The 17110-nt window shown below is 42.7% G+C and overlaps 1 pseudogene across 1 annotated transcript in view; it reads right to left on the bottom strand.

Annotated features, from left to right (window-relative positions):
* Positions 1 to 17110, bottom strand: part of LOC113054676 (glutamate receptor ionotropic, NMDA 2B-like) — a 60886-nt pseudogene that overhangs the window by 7322 nt on the left and 36454 nt on the right. Inside the window, exons 5-12 of the transcript XR_003277418.1 lie at positions 5236 to 5379; positions 4884 to 5154; positions 4420 to 4612; positions 4077 to 4191; positions 3746 to 3954; positions 3365 to 3536; positions 456 to 609; positions 245 to 370 (exon numbers count right to left, since the gene is read on the bottom strand). The product of XR_003277418.1 is annotated as a glutamate receptor ionotropic, NMDA 2B-like (transcript). The remainder of the gene's footprint in view (positions 1 to 244; positions 371 to 455; positions 610 to 3364; positions 3537 to 3745; positions 3955 to 4076; positions 4192 to 4419; positions 4613 to 4883; positions 5155 to 5235; positions 5380 to 17110) is intronic.

Raw genomic sequence — 17110 nt, 5'->3', positions numbered from 1 at the left:
ACAGCTAACATGAGCTTTTAAAAATTCATTTAAATTCCGAACACAATTTTTTAAGAAAAAATAATGGACAGGCGGTGTGACATGAACCATGAGCAAAAGTACAGAAGAACTGCATGATACTAAAGTTCTTGAAATTACAATCAATAATGAATGATTCCCAGGAAATAGCTTCAGAATTTGTCAGCAAAGCTCCCCCCGATGAGCTCATGTGTGCAGATGTGGAAGCACTCATGTTGTTCTGTACCTCTGCCATCGATGAGACGGCGATTGTAGCCAACGGGACTGAAGTATTCGAACACGAACACTGCAATGGCACAAACCAGCAGTAGCATAACGAACATCATGATCCAGACATCAGCACTGAATGGCTCTGCGGACGGAGAACAGACACACTTCACATGCCGGCAGATACAGGACAGCAGAGATAAACAGATGGAAGAAGAAGAATGTCTCACCGAGGAACGCAGATGGAGACACGGTGCCGTTGCTCCGTGAGACCATGACGCTTATGCCTGTCTCAATGAAGGGCACAGAGAAATCGATGACCTCTGACCTCTCCTCATTGATGGTCAGCGAGCCAACGGCCATGTGAGCATTCTTCAGCACCACCTGCAGACAGGCAGACAGGTGAGAGACAGACAGACAGGTGAGAGACAGGCAGACAGGTGAGAGACAGACAGACAGGTTAGAGACAGACAGACAGGTGAGAGACAGGCAGACAGGTGAGAGACAGACAGACAGGTTAGAGACAGACAGACAGGTGAGAGACAGGCAGGCAGGTGAGAGACAGACAGACAGGTGAGAGACAGACAGACAGGTGAGAGACAGGCAGACAGGTGAGCGACAGACAGACAGGTTAGAGACAGACAGACAGGTGAGAGACAGGCAGACAGGTGAGAGACAGGCAGACAGGTGAGAGACAGACAAGTGAGAGACAGGCAGACAGGTGAGAGACAGGCAGACAGGTGAGAGACAGACAAGTGAGAGACAGGCAGACAGGTGAGAGACAGACAAGTGAGAGACAGGCAGACAGGTGAGAGACAGACAAGTGAGAGACAGGCAGACAGGTGAGAGACAGGCAGACAGGTGAGAGACAGGCAGACAGGTGAGAGACAGACAAGTGAGAGACAGGTGAGAGACAGGCAGACAGGTGAGAGACAGACAAGTGAGAGACAGGCAGACAGGTGAGAGACAGGCAGACAGGTGAGAGACAGACAAGTGAGAGACAGGCAGACAGGTGAGAGACAGGCAGACAGATGAGAGACAGACAAGTGAGAGACAGGCAGACAGGTGAGAGACAGGCAGACAGGTGAGAGACAGACAAGTGAGAGACAGGCAGACAGGTGAGAGACAGACAGACAGGTGAGAGACAGACAAGTGAGAGACAGGCAGACAGGTGAGAGACAGACAAGTGAGAGACAGGCAGACAGGTGAGAGACAGACAGACAGGTGAGAGACAGACAAGTGAGAGACAGGCAGACAAGTGAGAGACAGGCAGACAGGTGAGAGACAGACAAGTGAGAGACAGGCAGACAGGTGAGAGACAGGCAGACAGGTTAGAGACAGGCAGACAGGTGAGAGACAGGCAGACAGGTGAGAGACAGACAGACAGGTTAGAGACAGACAGACAGGTGAGAGACAGACAGACAGGTGAGAGACAGACAAGTGAGAGACAGGCAGACAATTGAGAGACAGGCAGACAGGTGAGAGACAGACAAGTGAGAGACAGGCAGACAAGTGAGAGACAGACAAGTGAGAGACAGGCAGACAGGTGAGAGACAGACAAGTGAGAGACAGGCAGACAAGTGAGAGACAGACAAGTGAGAGACAGGCAGACAGGTGAGAGACAGACAAGTGAGAGACAGGCAGACAGGTGAGAGACAGGCAGACAAGTGAGAGACAGACAGACAGGTGAGAGACAGACAAGTGAGAGACAGGCAGACAGGTGAGAGACAGACAAGTGAGAGACAGGCAGACAGGTGAGAGACAGGCAGACAGATGAGAGACAGACAAGTGAGAGACAGGCAGACAGGTGAGAGACAGGCAGACAGGTGAGAGACAGACAAGTGAGAGACAGGCAGACAGGTGAGAGACAGACAGACAGGTGAGAGACAGACAAGTGAGAGACAGGCAGACAAGTGAGAGACAGGCAGACAGGTGAGAGACAGACAAGTGAGAGACAGGCAGACAGGTGAGAGACAGGCAGACAGGTTAGAGACAGGCAGACAGGTGAGAGACAGGCAGACAGGTGAGAGACAGACAGACAGGTTAGAGACAGACAGACAGGTGAGAGACAGACAGACAGGTGAGAGACAGGCAGACAATTGAGAGACAGGCAGACAGGTGAGAGACAGACAAGTGAGAGACAGGCAGACAAGTGAGAGACAGACAAGTGAGAGACAGGCAGACAGGTGAGAGACAGACAAGTGAGAGACAGGCAGACAGGTGAGAGACAGGCAGACAGGTGAGAGACAGGCAGACAGGTTAGAGACAGGCAGACAGGTGAGAGACAGACAAGTGAGAGACAGGCAGACAAGTGAGAGACAGGCAGACAGGTGAGAGACAGACAAGTGAGAGACAGGCAGACAGGTGAGAGACAGGCAGACAGGTTAGAGACAGGCAGACAGGTGAGAGACAAACAGACAGGTGAGAGACAGACCGACAGGTGAGAGACAGGCAGACAGGTGAGAGACAGACAGACAGACAGGTGAGAGACCGGCAGACAGGTTAGAGACAGGAGACAGGTGAGAGACAGACAGACAGGTTAGAGACAGACAGACAGGTGAGAGACAGACAGACAGGTGAGAGACAGACAGACAGGTGAGAGACAGACAGACATACAGTATCCCAAAATATCAACAGTTGTCAAATTTCTAGCAGTTAATCAGCCACCTCTACATTTGAACACTATGAAAAATATCATATCAATACAGTTCAAGCATGTTTGGAGAGGCAGGTTAGCTTCATTCCCAGCATTCATAGCTGCATTGTGTTGAAATGAGGACAGATATAGAGACGTGAACAGCAGATATGATGAGAGATTCTAGATCAACAACAAACAGTGAGTGGCTCTCTCTCTCTCTCTCTCTGTCTGTCTGTCTGTCACTCTCTCTGTTGGTAATTTTAGCTCTAAATACCTGAACTGGGGCACAACAGAGTGTGAGTGAGTGTGTGAGTGAGTGTGTGTGTGTGTGTATGTCTTACGATGGGATGTCATTGTGAGAAATGTAGATTGAAACCATGCACAGCTGTCTAAATGAAGGACACTTGCATACTCCATAAAGACTTTGATCGACTAGCACAAACACACACAAACCCTCACAGACAATGTTCCTGACTTCTTTTGTAAAGATAGGAGCCGTACCTCTCCCACCATCCCGTTCCACGTGCCGTTGATCTTCTTGCCGTGTTTGCCGTTGGTGACCAGATAAAGGTCGTAGGTGAACTTCACAGACTTGGCAATCTTCTTCAGGATGTCGATACAGAAGCCTTTACAGCAGCGCTTGATGTAGATGCCAGAATCCCCCGTCTGATTCCTGACAGACAGACAGATCAAGACAGATCAAGCGTTTGTGATCAGATCAGTGACACACAGATGGAGCTCATCAGAAACCATGACGTTAATATGAAGTTAATACCAGGTGGAAATGCTGTAAGTGTATTGACTGAACGCTTGTGATGGGATCCCGAGAATGTGCTTCAGGAGAGAATGAGTGTGTGTGTGTGTGTGTGTGTGTGTGCTTACAGTATTTTGAGCTGCTTTCGGCAGGGAACCGTGTTCCTCATGCAGGTGCCGCTGAGTGGATCCACGTCCTCCACCATCACGAACGGAGCCTCCTCCAGCGTCACGATGGACAGATGATCATCCTCTCGGCTCTCTGTCCCAGAGTAGAGCTCGAACCGTGGCCACACGTGAAACTTCATCGACAGAGAGCCGTTCTCCCACTTACCCACCTGCACACACACAGACAGTTCGATATCTTACACTAAAGTACTTCATAACAATAAACTCATGAGCATCTGCTGGTCGTTCACATTCACAAACTCTCACAGAGTCCCAGAATCACGTCTCTTACTCTGTCCCACTGTCTGTCCTTGTTCAGCAGGATGATCACCAGTTTGGGGTGCATCTGATAGCCGTCCTCACTGAAGGAGAGATTCCGGCCCTCGAAGGTCACGTTCATCAGATACCTGAGAAACACACCACACACACACACACACACGCCTACTGCTGACACACTGCTGCCAAATAATGCCACCAAAACAATAATAAATAAAGCTACTAAGATGAAACGGTAATATTAGGAATAACACTAGAAAAACATTACTAATGATGAATGAAATAAATATTAAATATAATAATTTAAAAAGGGAAAAAGATAAGAAAAGTGTGTGAGTGTGTGAGTGTGTGTGTGTCACCTGTGCACTTCGTTGTGGTTTCCTGTGATGGGGCTCTTCCTGTCAGGGGCCCCGTGGCACTCAGACCTCAGGAGCATGTCCGGCCCGCGGTCCATCATCATGGTGGAGGTGGCTGATGCGATCACAGCTACACCGTCACGCACGCGCGCCTCCAGCCCATAATCCCACTCGTCATACGACACTGAGATCATGCCTGCACAGACGGACCGCCACTTTATCAGGGATATTACAGGTCAACCAAACTAAAACCAGAAAACATCTAATAAACTTCAACTGAAATGAATAAAATAAAAAACGAACTGAATGTTAGCTTGTTTCCAAAGCAACATTTGTCAATTTCATGTAGTTCAATTTGATGTACTAAAAGCTAAAACTGAAACAAAATGAATAAAAGCAACAATCATCTTAAAACACAGAAAATGAGAACTGAATATCAGTCCAGATATGAATAAACTGTGTGTCACCTGTGGGGAACTCGGCCGGGATGTGGTCGGCGTCTCCGGCCACCAGAGACGGGGCGATCCAGGTGTAACCGTAGCCCGTCAGCCCCACGGAGTGTGCCACCTGGAAGATGATGTTGGCCTCCTCTTTGGTGGAGTAGAGCAGGATGACGGGACTCTGCAGCTTCTTCAGCTGGTTCTGGATCTTAGTGTCTCCGTCGTCCACAGACATGTCCAGCAGCAGCACCTCCTCCAGCTCCCAGCCGACAAAACTGTTCTCAATGGTGCTGCGGATCTGTGGCGACCGCACGAGAGAGCGTCACACACACACACACACACCATCACACACCATCACAACACTCAACGCAGCATTTACCTTAGTAACAAAGTCCTGGTAGCCGGGGTAGTAAGTGGTGACGATGGAGAAGATGTACCAGTCGTACTCCTCCATGATGTTGAGCATGACGGACGCCTGCTGCTCGATGGAGGGTCCGAACTGAAAGAACATGGAGTTATCGTCCTACGGAAAGACACACAGGAGTGTGAGTGTGTGAAACACATGAATGTTTATATCTTCACTGAATGTAACTCTATTATTGTCCAGCACTAATCAGCTAAATAACTTATATTATAAACATTAACATCACGATTGACTGCAAAACTTCTTTGAAACAGTGAGTATGTGGGAAAAAAGTGAAAGTCAAAATATTTGCAAAGTATGGTGACCCATACTCTGAACTGGTGCATAAACCCATCCAAGTGCACACACACACACACCTGGAGCAGTGAACATACACACACACACCTGGAGCAGTGAACACACACACACATGGAGCAGTGAACACACACACACCCAGAGCAGTGAACACACACACACACACACACACCTGGAGCAGTGAACACACACACACACCTGGAGCAGTGAACACACACACACACCCGGAGTAGTGAACACACACACACCTGGAGCAGTGAACACACACACACACCTGGAGCAGTGAACACACACACATACCTGGAGCAGTGAACACACACACACACACCTGGAGTAGTGAACATACACACACCTGGAGCAGTGAACACACACACACACCTGGAGCAGTGAACACACACACATACCTGGAGCAGTGAACACACACACACACCTGGAGTAGTGAACATATACACACCTGGAGCAGTGAACACACACACACACCTGGAGCAGTGAACACACACACACCCAGAGCAGTGAACACACACACACACACACCTGGAGCAGTGAACACACACACACCCAGAGCAGTGAACACACACACACACCCGGAGCAGTGAACACACACACACCCCAAGCAGTGAACACACACACACACATCCGGAGCAGTGAACACACACACACCCGGAGCAGTGAACACACACACACCCCAAGCAGTGAACACACACACACACACACACCCCAAGCAGTGAACACACACACACCCGGAGTAATGAACACACACACACACACCGTTCAGAGTTTGGGATCAGAATGATTTATTATGTTTTTTTTTGTTGTTGTTTATTTTTATTTATTTTTTACAGGAGTTTACTCATCAAAACTGCATTTATTTGAACAAATATACAGGAAAAAAGTGAAATATTATTATGAAGTAAAACAACATTTTTTATTTTAATATACATTAAAATCTATTTTATTTCTGTGATTTTCAGCATCATTCCTCCAGTCTTCAGTGTCACATGATCTTCAGAAATCCTTATAATATTATGATTTATTATCAGAGTTGTGCTGCTGAAACCGTGATACTTCTTTCAGGATTCTTTGATAAATGAAAAGATAAAAAGAAGAGCATTTATTTAAAATAGAAGTATTTTCTAACAATAAACACTAGAGTTCAATAGTTTGTGGTCAGTAAAATGTATTCTTTCTTTAAAAAAAAAAATAGAACTCTTTTAGGATGTATTGTTGATTGTTATGATTCAGATCGGCACTTCGGAGCCTGTTCGCGACTCGGTTGATTCAGATCGGCACTTCGGAGCCTGTTCGCGACTCGGTTGATTCAGATCGGCACTTCGGAGCGTGTTCGCGACTCGGTTGATTCAGATCGGCACTTCGGAGCCTGTTCGCGACTCGGTTGATTCAGATCGGCACTTCGGAGCCTGTTCGCGACTCGGTTGATTCAGATCGGCACTTCGGAGCCTGTTCGCGACTCGGTTGATTCAGATCGGCACTTCGGAGCCTGTTCGCGACTCGGTTGATTCAGATCGGCACTTCGGAGCCTGTTCGCGACTCGGTTGATTCAGATCGGCACTTCGGAGCCTGTTCGCGACTCGGTTGATTCAGATCGAGACTCCGGAGACTGTTTGTGATTTTTTTAAATTCAGATCTGGACATCGATGCAGGAAGTGTTTGTCAAACAGTTCATTATAATGAATATTTGGAGCTGAGGCTTTTTTTTAGCCTGTCGATTTGATTTTTAAATGATTTCAATGACTTTTGGAAATTGCATGTGTTGTGTTTTATGAATTGTGGATGGATTAATCAACTGAAAAATAAAGTTGAACAGAAATTATCAAGAACTCTTAAAGATGATGATGATAAAATTATATCTAAGTATGAACTAACTTGCGCAATACAGTAAATATTCTTACTCTACCCTAAATCGGTGAAAAAATGTTTGGCTCAGTTTACAGTAAAGTGTACGTCACACATCCTTTCATTATGATGCAACATTGTTTCCTCTTCAGGTGAGTATTGTTATGGAAATTTTTAGTGTTGTTAATTTGGCATTGATTGCATTAATCTAATTCAAGTATCTTTTTAAACATACAATGAATAAGGTAGTATATATAGTCCATAGGGACATTGAGTTATTTTATGTAACTTGAGCACGTAACTGCTTTAGGTTGAAAAACAACATTTGAGGGGAAACTGTGTAGCAGAGACGGACAGTTTTTGAGAGTTACCAGGCATCTATGATGAGATATGCATGTGTTATGATGTGATGTGCACTGAGCAACATGATTGGCTCAAAGGTCCTAGTCTGTCTCTCAATGTATCTTTTTACATTCTATAAAAAGTGGGCTGTAAGTCTGTGTGTTATCTCTTTGCACACAGACTCAGAAGCTGTGTGTAAACCAGATCATTCTCTGCAGAGAATTAAAGCAATACAAAGACAAAACTCTGTTTGGTTTTTCATTCTCAATCTCTACAAATTGTTATTGAATTAGAATTTCCACAACAGTATTTAACATCTTTATTATTGTGGGGATTAGTGTGTAAATGCTACACACACACGCACCATTCAGAGTTTGGGATCAGAATGATTTATTATGTTTTTTTTTTGTTGTGGTTTATTTTGTTTGTTTTTTTTACAGGAGTTTACTCATCGACATATTTATTTTATCAAAAATACAGGAAAAAAGTGAAATATTATTATGAAGTAAAACAACATTTTTTATTTCAATATACATTAAAAATCAATTTTATTAATGTGATTTTCATCATAATTACTCCAATATTCAGTGTCACATGATCTTCAGAAATCATTCTAATATTATGATTTATTATCAGAGTTGTGCTGCTGAAACTTTGATACTTCTTTCAGGATTCTTTGATGAATGAAAAGTTTAAAAGAAGAGCATTTATTTAAAATAGAAGTCTTTTCTAACAATAAAAACTAGAGTTCAAAATTTTTTGGACAGTAAAATGTATTCTTTCTTTCTAAAAAAAAAAAAAAATAGAACTCTTTTAGGATGTATTGTTGATTGTTTTGATTCAGATCGGCACTTCGGAGCCTGTTCGCGACTCGGTTGATTCAGATCGGCACTTCGGAGCCTGTTCGCGACTCGGTTGATTCAGATCGGCACTTCGGAGCCTGTTCGCGACTCGGTTGATTCAGATCGGCACTTCGGAGCCTGTTCGCGACTCGGTTGATTCAGATCGGCACTTCGGAGCATGTTCTCGACTCGGTTGATTCAGATCGGCACTTCGGAGCCTGTTCGCGACTCGGTTGATTCAGATCGGCACTTCGGAGCATGTTCGCGACTCGGTTGATTCAGATCGGCACTTCGGAGCCTGTTCGTGACTCCGATGATTCAGATCGAGACTCCGGAGACTGTTTGTGATTTTTTTTTATTCAGATCTGGACATCGAAGCAGGAAGTATTTGTCAAACAGTTCATTATAATGAATATTTGGAGCTGAGGCTTTTTTTTAACCTGTGGATTTGATTTTTAAATGATTTCAATGACTTTTGGAAGTTGCATGTGTTGTGTTTTATGAATTGTGGATGGATTAATCAACTGAGAAATAAAGTTGAACAGAAATTATCAAGAACTCTTAAAGATGATGATGATAAAATTATATCTAAGTATGAACTAACTTGCGCAATACAGTAAATATTCTTACTCTACCCTAAATCAGTGAAAAAATGTTTGGCTCAGTTTACAGTAAAGTGTACGTCACACATCCTTTCATTATGATGCAACATTGTTTCCTCTTCAGGTGAGTATTTAACATCTTTATTATTGTGGGGATTAGTGTGTAAGTGCTACACACCAGTGTTGTAGTCAAGTCACCAACTGTCGAGTCCAAGTCGAGTCTCGAGTCTCAGTGTTCGAGTCCGAGTCCAAGTCCGAGTCACCAAAGAAGAGTCCGAGTTGAGTCCAAGTCCAGTCACCATTACCAGAGTTCGAGTCCGAGTCGAGTCTCGAGTCCCGTATTGGATTTTTTTTTTTCAAGGTTTTATTTAAGTTTTTTGAGGAAACAATAGCAACCAACTGAGTTTGTAGGCATCGAAGTCCATTACATGAAGGAAACATCCTGAAATGTTTTCCTTAAAAAACATTATTTAAGAAAAAACGCCATAGATATCCTGGATGGCATTGGGAGGAGTAAATGATTAGGAAATGTTCATTTTTGTGTGAACTAATCCTTTAACACTGTACTACAGAAATACACTCGGCGAAAAAAAGAAACGTGCATATTACAATGAGTGTGAGTGTGTGTGTGTGTGTGTGTGTGTGTGTGTGTGTGTGTGTGTGTGTGAGAGAGAGAGAGAGAGAGAGAGAGAGAGAGCGTATGTGTGTGAGTGACCTTGTGATTTAGTGTGAGTGCGTTTGCATGTGAATGTGTGTGTGTGAGGGCACGCGCCTGGTCAGAAAGCAGCGTTTAACGATAAGGGCCGTTCAAATATCGCGTCTTTTGTACGCTCAAGTTCGTTATTTCCAATGTAGGCGCGCGGTATGCACGCTCATAATGGAAGCGTATGCGCGCTCATAATGGAAGCATCCAGGCGCGTCCGCACCACATCGAGTTAAAAACAATTCAACTTTTCAGAATGCCGCAAGCGGACCGCGGGTCATGTGACAAGAACTAACCAATCAGCTTCACCCTTTCCCGCAAGTGCCCGAGCGCTTTGGAAAAAAGTAAAGTGAAAGTAAAGTGAGTGACGTCAGTGAGTGTGTTGTCAAGCAAAGAGAGCGAGCGGTAGCAGTGTCTGTGAGGGAAAAGAATAGATCCCGGCCAGTCTTGGGCACAAAACATTTTTTTATAAAATTTTTAGTCAAAAACAACGTGATGAATGCTCAAGTCCGATTTTATATCCTCGAGTCCGAGTCCAAGTATGAGTCATCAGTCCACGAGTCCAAGTCGAGTCACGAGTCCAGAGAATGGAGTCTCGAGTCGGACTCGAGTCCAAAGAATAGTGACTCGAGTACTCCATCCCTGACACACACACACACCCGGAGCAGTGAACACACACATACACACACACACCTGAAGCAGTGAACACACACACACCCGGAGCAGTGAACACACACACACACACACACACCCGGAGCAGTGAACACACACACACACACACACCTGGAGCAGTGAACACACACACACCCGGAGCAGTGAACACACACACACCCCAAGCAGTGAACACACACACACCCGGAGCAGTGAACACACACACACCCCAAGCAGTGAACACACACACACCTGGAGCAGTGAACACACACACACACACACTCACACCCGGAGCAGTGAACACACACACACACACACACACACGGAGCAGTGAACACACACACACCCAGAGCAGTGAACACACACACACCGGGAGTAATGAACACACACACACACACCGTTCAGAGTTTGGGATCAGAATGATTTATTATGTTTTTTTTGTTGTTGTTTATTTTTATTTATTTTTTACAGGAGTTTACTCATCAAAACTGCATTTATTTGATCAAATATACAGGAAAAAAGTGAAATATTATTATGAAGTAAAACAACATTTTTTATTTTAATATACATTAAAATCTATTTTATTTCTGTGATTTTCAGCATCATTCCTCCAGTCTTCAGTGTCACATGATCTTCAGAAATCCTTATAATATTATGATTTATTATCAGAGTTGTGCTGCTGAAACCGTGATACTTCTTTCAGGATTCTTTGATAAATGAAAAGATAAAAAGAAGAGCATTTATTTAAAATAGAAGTATTTTCTAACAATAAACACTAGAGTTCAATAGTTTGTGGTCAGTAAAATGTATTCTTTCTTTAAAAAAAAAAAAATAGAACTCTTTTAGGATGTATTGTTGATTGTTATGATTCAGATCGGCACTTCGGAGCCTGTTCGCGACTCGGTTGATTCAGATCGGCACTTCGGAGCCTGTTCGCGACTCGGTTGATTCAGATCGGCACTTCGGAGCCTGTTCGCGACTCGGTTGATTCAGATCGGCACTTCGGAGCCTGTTCGCGACTCGGTTGATTCAGATCGGCACTTCGGAGCCTGTTCGCGACTCGGTTAATTCAGATCGGCACTTCGGAGCCTGTTCGCGACTCGGTTGATTCAGATCGGCACTTCGGAGCCTGTTCGCGACTCGGTTGATTCAGATCGGCACTTCGGAGCCTGTTCGCGACTCGGTTGATTCAGATCGGCACTTCGGAGCCTGTTCGCGACTCGGTTGATTCAGATCGGCACTTCGGAGCCTGTTCGCGACTCGGTTAATTCAGATCGGCACTTCGGAGCCTGTTCGCGACTCGGTTGATTCAGATCGGCACTTCGGAGCCTGTTCGCGACTCGGTTGATTCAGATCGGCACTTCGGAGCCTGTTTGCGACTCGGTTGATTCAGATCGAGACTCCGGAGACTGTTTGTGATTTTTTTTAAATTCAGATCTGGACATCGATGCAGGAAGTGTTTGTCAAACAGTTCATTATAATGAATATTTGGAGCTGAGGCTTTTTTTTAGCCTGTCGATTTGATTTTTAAATGATTTCAATGACTTTTGGAAATTGCATGTGTTGTGTTTTATGAATTGTGGATGGATTAATCAACTGAAAAATAAAGTTGAACAGAAATTATCAAGAACTCTTAAAGATGATGATGATAAAATGATATCTAAGTATGAACTAACTTGCGCAATACAGTATATATTCTTACTCTACCCTAAATCGGTGAAAAAATGTTTGGCTCAGTTTACAGTAAAGTGTACGTCACACATCCTTTCATTATGATGCAACATTGTTTCCTCTTCAGGTGAGTATTGTTATGGAAATTTTTAGTGTTGTTAATTTGGCATTGATTGCATTAATCTAATTCAAGTATCTTTTTAAACATACAATGAATAAGGTAGTATATATAGTCCATAGGGACATTGAGTTATTTTATGTAACTTGTGCACGTAACTGCTTTAGGTTGAAAAACAACATTTGAGGGGAAACTGTGTAGCAGAGACGGACAGTTTTTGAGAGTTACCAGGCATCTATGATGAGATATGCATGTGTTATGATGTGATGTGCACTGAGCAACATGATTGGCTCAAAGGTCCTAGTCTGTCTCTCAATGTATCTTTTTACATTCTATAAAAAGTGGGCTGTAAGTCTGTGTGTTATCTCTTTGCACACAGACTCAGAAGCTGTGTGTAAACCAGATCATTCTCTGCAGAGAATTAAAGCAATACAAAGACAAAACTCTGTTTGGTTTTTCATTCTCAATCTCTACAAATTGTTATTGAATTAGAATTTCCACAACAGTATTTAACATCTTTATTATTGTGGGGATTAGTGTGTAAATGCTACACACACACGCACCATTCAGAGTTTGGGATCAGAATGATTTATTATGTTTTTTTTTGTTGTGGTTTATTTTGTTTGTTTTTTTACAGGAGTTTACTCATCGACATATTTATTTTATCAAAAATACAGGAAAAAAGTGAAATATTATTATGAAGTAAAACAACATTTTTTATTTCAATATACATTAAAAATCAATTTTATTAATGTGATTTTCATCATAATTACTCCAATATTCAGTGTCACATGATCTTCAGAAATCATTCTAATATGATGATTTATTATCAGAGTTGTGCTGCTGAAACTGTGATACTTCTTTCAGGATTCTTTGATGAATGAAAAGTTTAAAAGAAGAGCATTTATTTAAAATAGAAGTCTTTTCTAACAATAAAAACTAGAGTTCAAAATTTTTTGGACAGTAAAATGTATTCTTTCTTTCTAAAAAAAAAAAAAAATAGAACTCTTTTAGGATGTATTGTTGATTGTTTTGATTCAGATCGGCACTTCGGAGCCTGTTCGCGACTCGGTTGATTCAGATCGGCACTTCGGAGCCTGTTCGCGACTCGGTTGATTCAGATCGGCACTTCGGAGCGTGTTCGCGACTCGGTTGATTCAGATCGGCACTTCGGAGCCTGTTCGCGACTCGGTTGATTCAGATCGGCACTTCGGAGCCTGTTCGCGACTCGGTTGATTCAGATCGGCACTTCGGAGCCTGTTCGCGACTCGGTTGATTCAGATCGAGACTCCGGAGACTGTTTGTGATTTTTTTTAAATTCAGATCTGGACATCGATGCAGGAAGTGTTTGTCAAACAGTTCATTATAATGAATATTTGGAGCTGAGGCTTTTTTTTAGCCTGTCGATTTGATTTTTAAATGATTTCAATGACTTTTGGAAATTGCATGTGTTGTGTTTTATGAATTGTGGATGGATTAATCAACTGAAAAATAAAGTTGAACAGAAATTATCAAGAACTCTTAAAGATGATGATGATAAAATTATATCTAAGTATGAACTAACTTGCGCAATACAGTAAATATTCTTACTCTACCCTAAATCGGTGAAAAAATGTTTGGCTCAGTTTACAGTAAAGTGTACGTCACACATCCTTTCATTATGATGCAACATTGTTTCCTCTTCAGGTGAGTATTGTTATGGAAATTTTTAGTGTTGTTAATTTGGCATTGATTGCATTAATCTAATTCAAGTATCTTTTTAAACATACAATGAATAAGGTAGTATATATAGTCCATAGGGACATTGAGTTATTTTATGTAACTTGAGCACGTAACTGCTTTAGGTTGAAAAACAACATTTGAGGGGAAACTGTGTAGCAGAGACGGACAGTTTTTGAGAGTTACCAGGCATCTATGATGAGATATGCATGTGTTATGATGTGATGTGCACTGAGCAACATGATTGGCTCAAAGGTCCTAGTCTGTCTCTCAATGTATCTTTTTACATTCTATAAAAAGTGGGCTGTAAGTCTGTGTGTTATCTCTTTGCACACAGACTCAGAAGCTGTGTGTAAACCAGATCATTCTCTGCAGAGAATTAAAGCAATACAAAGACAAAACTCTGTTTGGTTTTTCATTCTCAATCTCTACAAATTGTTATTGAATTAGAATTTCCACAACAGTATTGAACATCTTTATTATTGTGGGGATTAGTGTGTAAGTGCTACACACACACGCACCATTCAGAGTTTGGGATCAGAATGATTTATTATGGTTTTTTTTTGTTGTGGTTTATTTTGTTTGTTTTTTTACAGGAGTTTACTCATCGACATATTTATTTTATCAAAAATACAGGAAAAAAGTGAAATATTATTATGAAGTAAAACAACATTTTTTATTTCAATATACATTAAAAATCTATTTTATTACTGTGATTTTCATCATAATTACTCCAATATTCAGTGTCACATGATCTTCAGAAATCATTCTAATATGATGATTTATTATCAGAGTTGTGCTGCTGAAACTGTGATACTTCTTTCAGGATTCTTTGATGAATGAAAAGTTTAAAAGAAGAGCATTTATTTAAAATAGAAGTCTTTTCTAACAATAAGAAACTAGAGTTCAAAAGTTTTTGGACAGTAAAATGTATTCTTTCTTTCTAAAAAAAAAAAAATAGAACTCTTTTAGGATGTATTGTTGATTGTTTTGATTCAGATCGGCACTTCGGAGCCTGTTCGCGACTCGGTTGATTCAGATCGGCACTTCGGAGCGTGTTCGCGACTCGGTTGATTCAGATCGCGACTCGGTTGATTCAGATCGGCACTTCGGAGCGTGTTCGCGACTCGGTTGATTCAGATCGGCACTTCGGAGCCTGTTCGCGACTCGGTTGGTTCAGATCGGCACTTCGGAGCCTGTTCTCGACTCGGTTGATTCAGATCGGCACTTCGGAGCCTGTTCGCGACTCGGTTGATTCAGATCGGCACTTCGGAGCGTGTTCGCGACTCGGTTGATTCAGATCGGCACTTCGGAGCGTGTTCGCGACTCGGTTGATTCAGATCGGCACTTCGGAGCCTGTTCGCGACTCGGTTGATTCAGATCGGCACTTCGGAGCATGTTCTCGACTCGGTTGATTCAGATCGGCACTTCGGAGCCTGTTCGTGACTCCGATGATTCAGATCGAGACTCCGGAGACTGTTTGTGATTTTTTTTTAATTCAGATCTGGACATCGAAGCAGGAAGTGTTTGTCAAACAGTTCATTATAATGAATATTTGGAGCTGAGGCTTTTTTTTAGCCTGTCGATTTGATTTTTAAATGATTTCAATGACTTTTGGAAGTTGCATGTGTTGTGTTTTATGAATTGTGGATGGATTAATCAACTGAGAAATAAAGTTGAACAGAAATTATCATGAACTCTTAAAGATGATGATGATAAAATTATATCTAAGTATGAACTAACTTGCGCAATACAGTAAATATTCTTACTCTACCCTAAATCAGTGAAAAAATGTTTGGCTCAGTTTACAGAAAAGTGTACGTCACACATCCTTTCATTATGATGCAACATTGTTTCCTCTTCAGGTGAGTATTTAACATCTTTATTATTGTGGGGATTAGTGTGTAAGTGCTACACACCAGTGTTGTAGTCAAGTCACCAACTGTCGAGTCCAAGTCGAGTCTCGAGTCTCGAGTCTCAGTGTTCGAGTCCGAGTCCAAGTCCGAGTCACCAAAGAAGAGTCCGAGTTGAGTCCAAGTCCCGTATTGGATTTTTTTTTTTCAAGGTTTTATTTAAGTTTTTTGAGGAAACAATAGCAACCAACTGAGTTTGTAGGCATCGAAGTCCATTACATGAAGGAAACATCCTGAAATGTTTTCCTTAAAAAACATAATTTAAGAAAAAACGCCATAGATATCCTGGATGGCATTGGGAGGAGTAAATGATTAGGAAATGTTCATTTTTGTGTGAACTAATCCTTTAACACTGTACTACAGAAATACACTTGGCGAAAAAAAGAAACGTGCATATTACAATGAGTGTGAGTGTGTGTGTGTGTGTATGTGAGAGAGAGAGTGTATGTGTGTGAGTGACCTTGTGATTTAGCGTGAGTGCGTTTGCATGTGAATGTGTGTGTGTGAGGGCACGCGCCTGGTCAGAAAGCAGCGTTTAACGATAAGGGCCGTTCAAATATCGCGTCTTTTGTACGCTCAAGTTCGTTATTTCCAATGTAGGCGCGCGGTATGCACGCTCATAATGGAAGCGTATGCGCGCTCATAATGGAAGCATCCAGGCGGGTCCGCACCACATCGAGTTAAAAACAATTCAACTTTTCAGAATGCCGCAAGCGGACCGCGGGTCATGTGACAAGAACTAACCAATCAGCTTCACCCTTTCCCGCAAGTGCCCGAGCGCTTTGGAAAAAAGTAAAGTGAAAGTAAAGTGAGTGACGTCAGTGAGTGTGTTGTCAAGCAAAGAGAGCGAGCGGTAGCAGTGTCTGTGAGGGAAAAGAATAGATCCCGGCCAGTCTTGGGCACAAAACATTTTTTTATAAAATTTTTAGTCAAAAACAACGTGATGAATGCTCAAGTCCGATTTTATATCCTCGAGTCCGAGTCCAAGTATGAGTCATCAGTCCACGAGTCCAAGTCAAGTCACGAGTCCAGAGAATGGAGTCTCGAGTCGGACTCGAGTCCAAAGAATAGTGACTCGAGTACTCCATCCCTGACACACACACACACCCGGAGCAGTGAAC

The sequence above is a fragment of the Carassius auratus genome, chromosome 3, assembly GCF_003368295.1.
Source record: "Carassius auratus strain Wakin chromosome 3, ASM336829v1, whole genome shotgun sequence".
Classification (NCBI taxonomy): Eukaryota; Metazoa; Chordata; class Actinopteri; order Cypriniformes; family Cyprinidae; genus Carassius; species Carassius auratus.
Note: the sequence above shows the minus strand (reverse complement) of the source record. Positions and strands in the feature narration are given on the sequence as shown.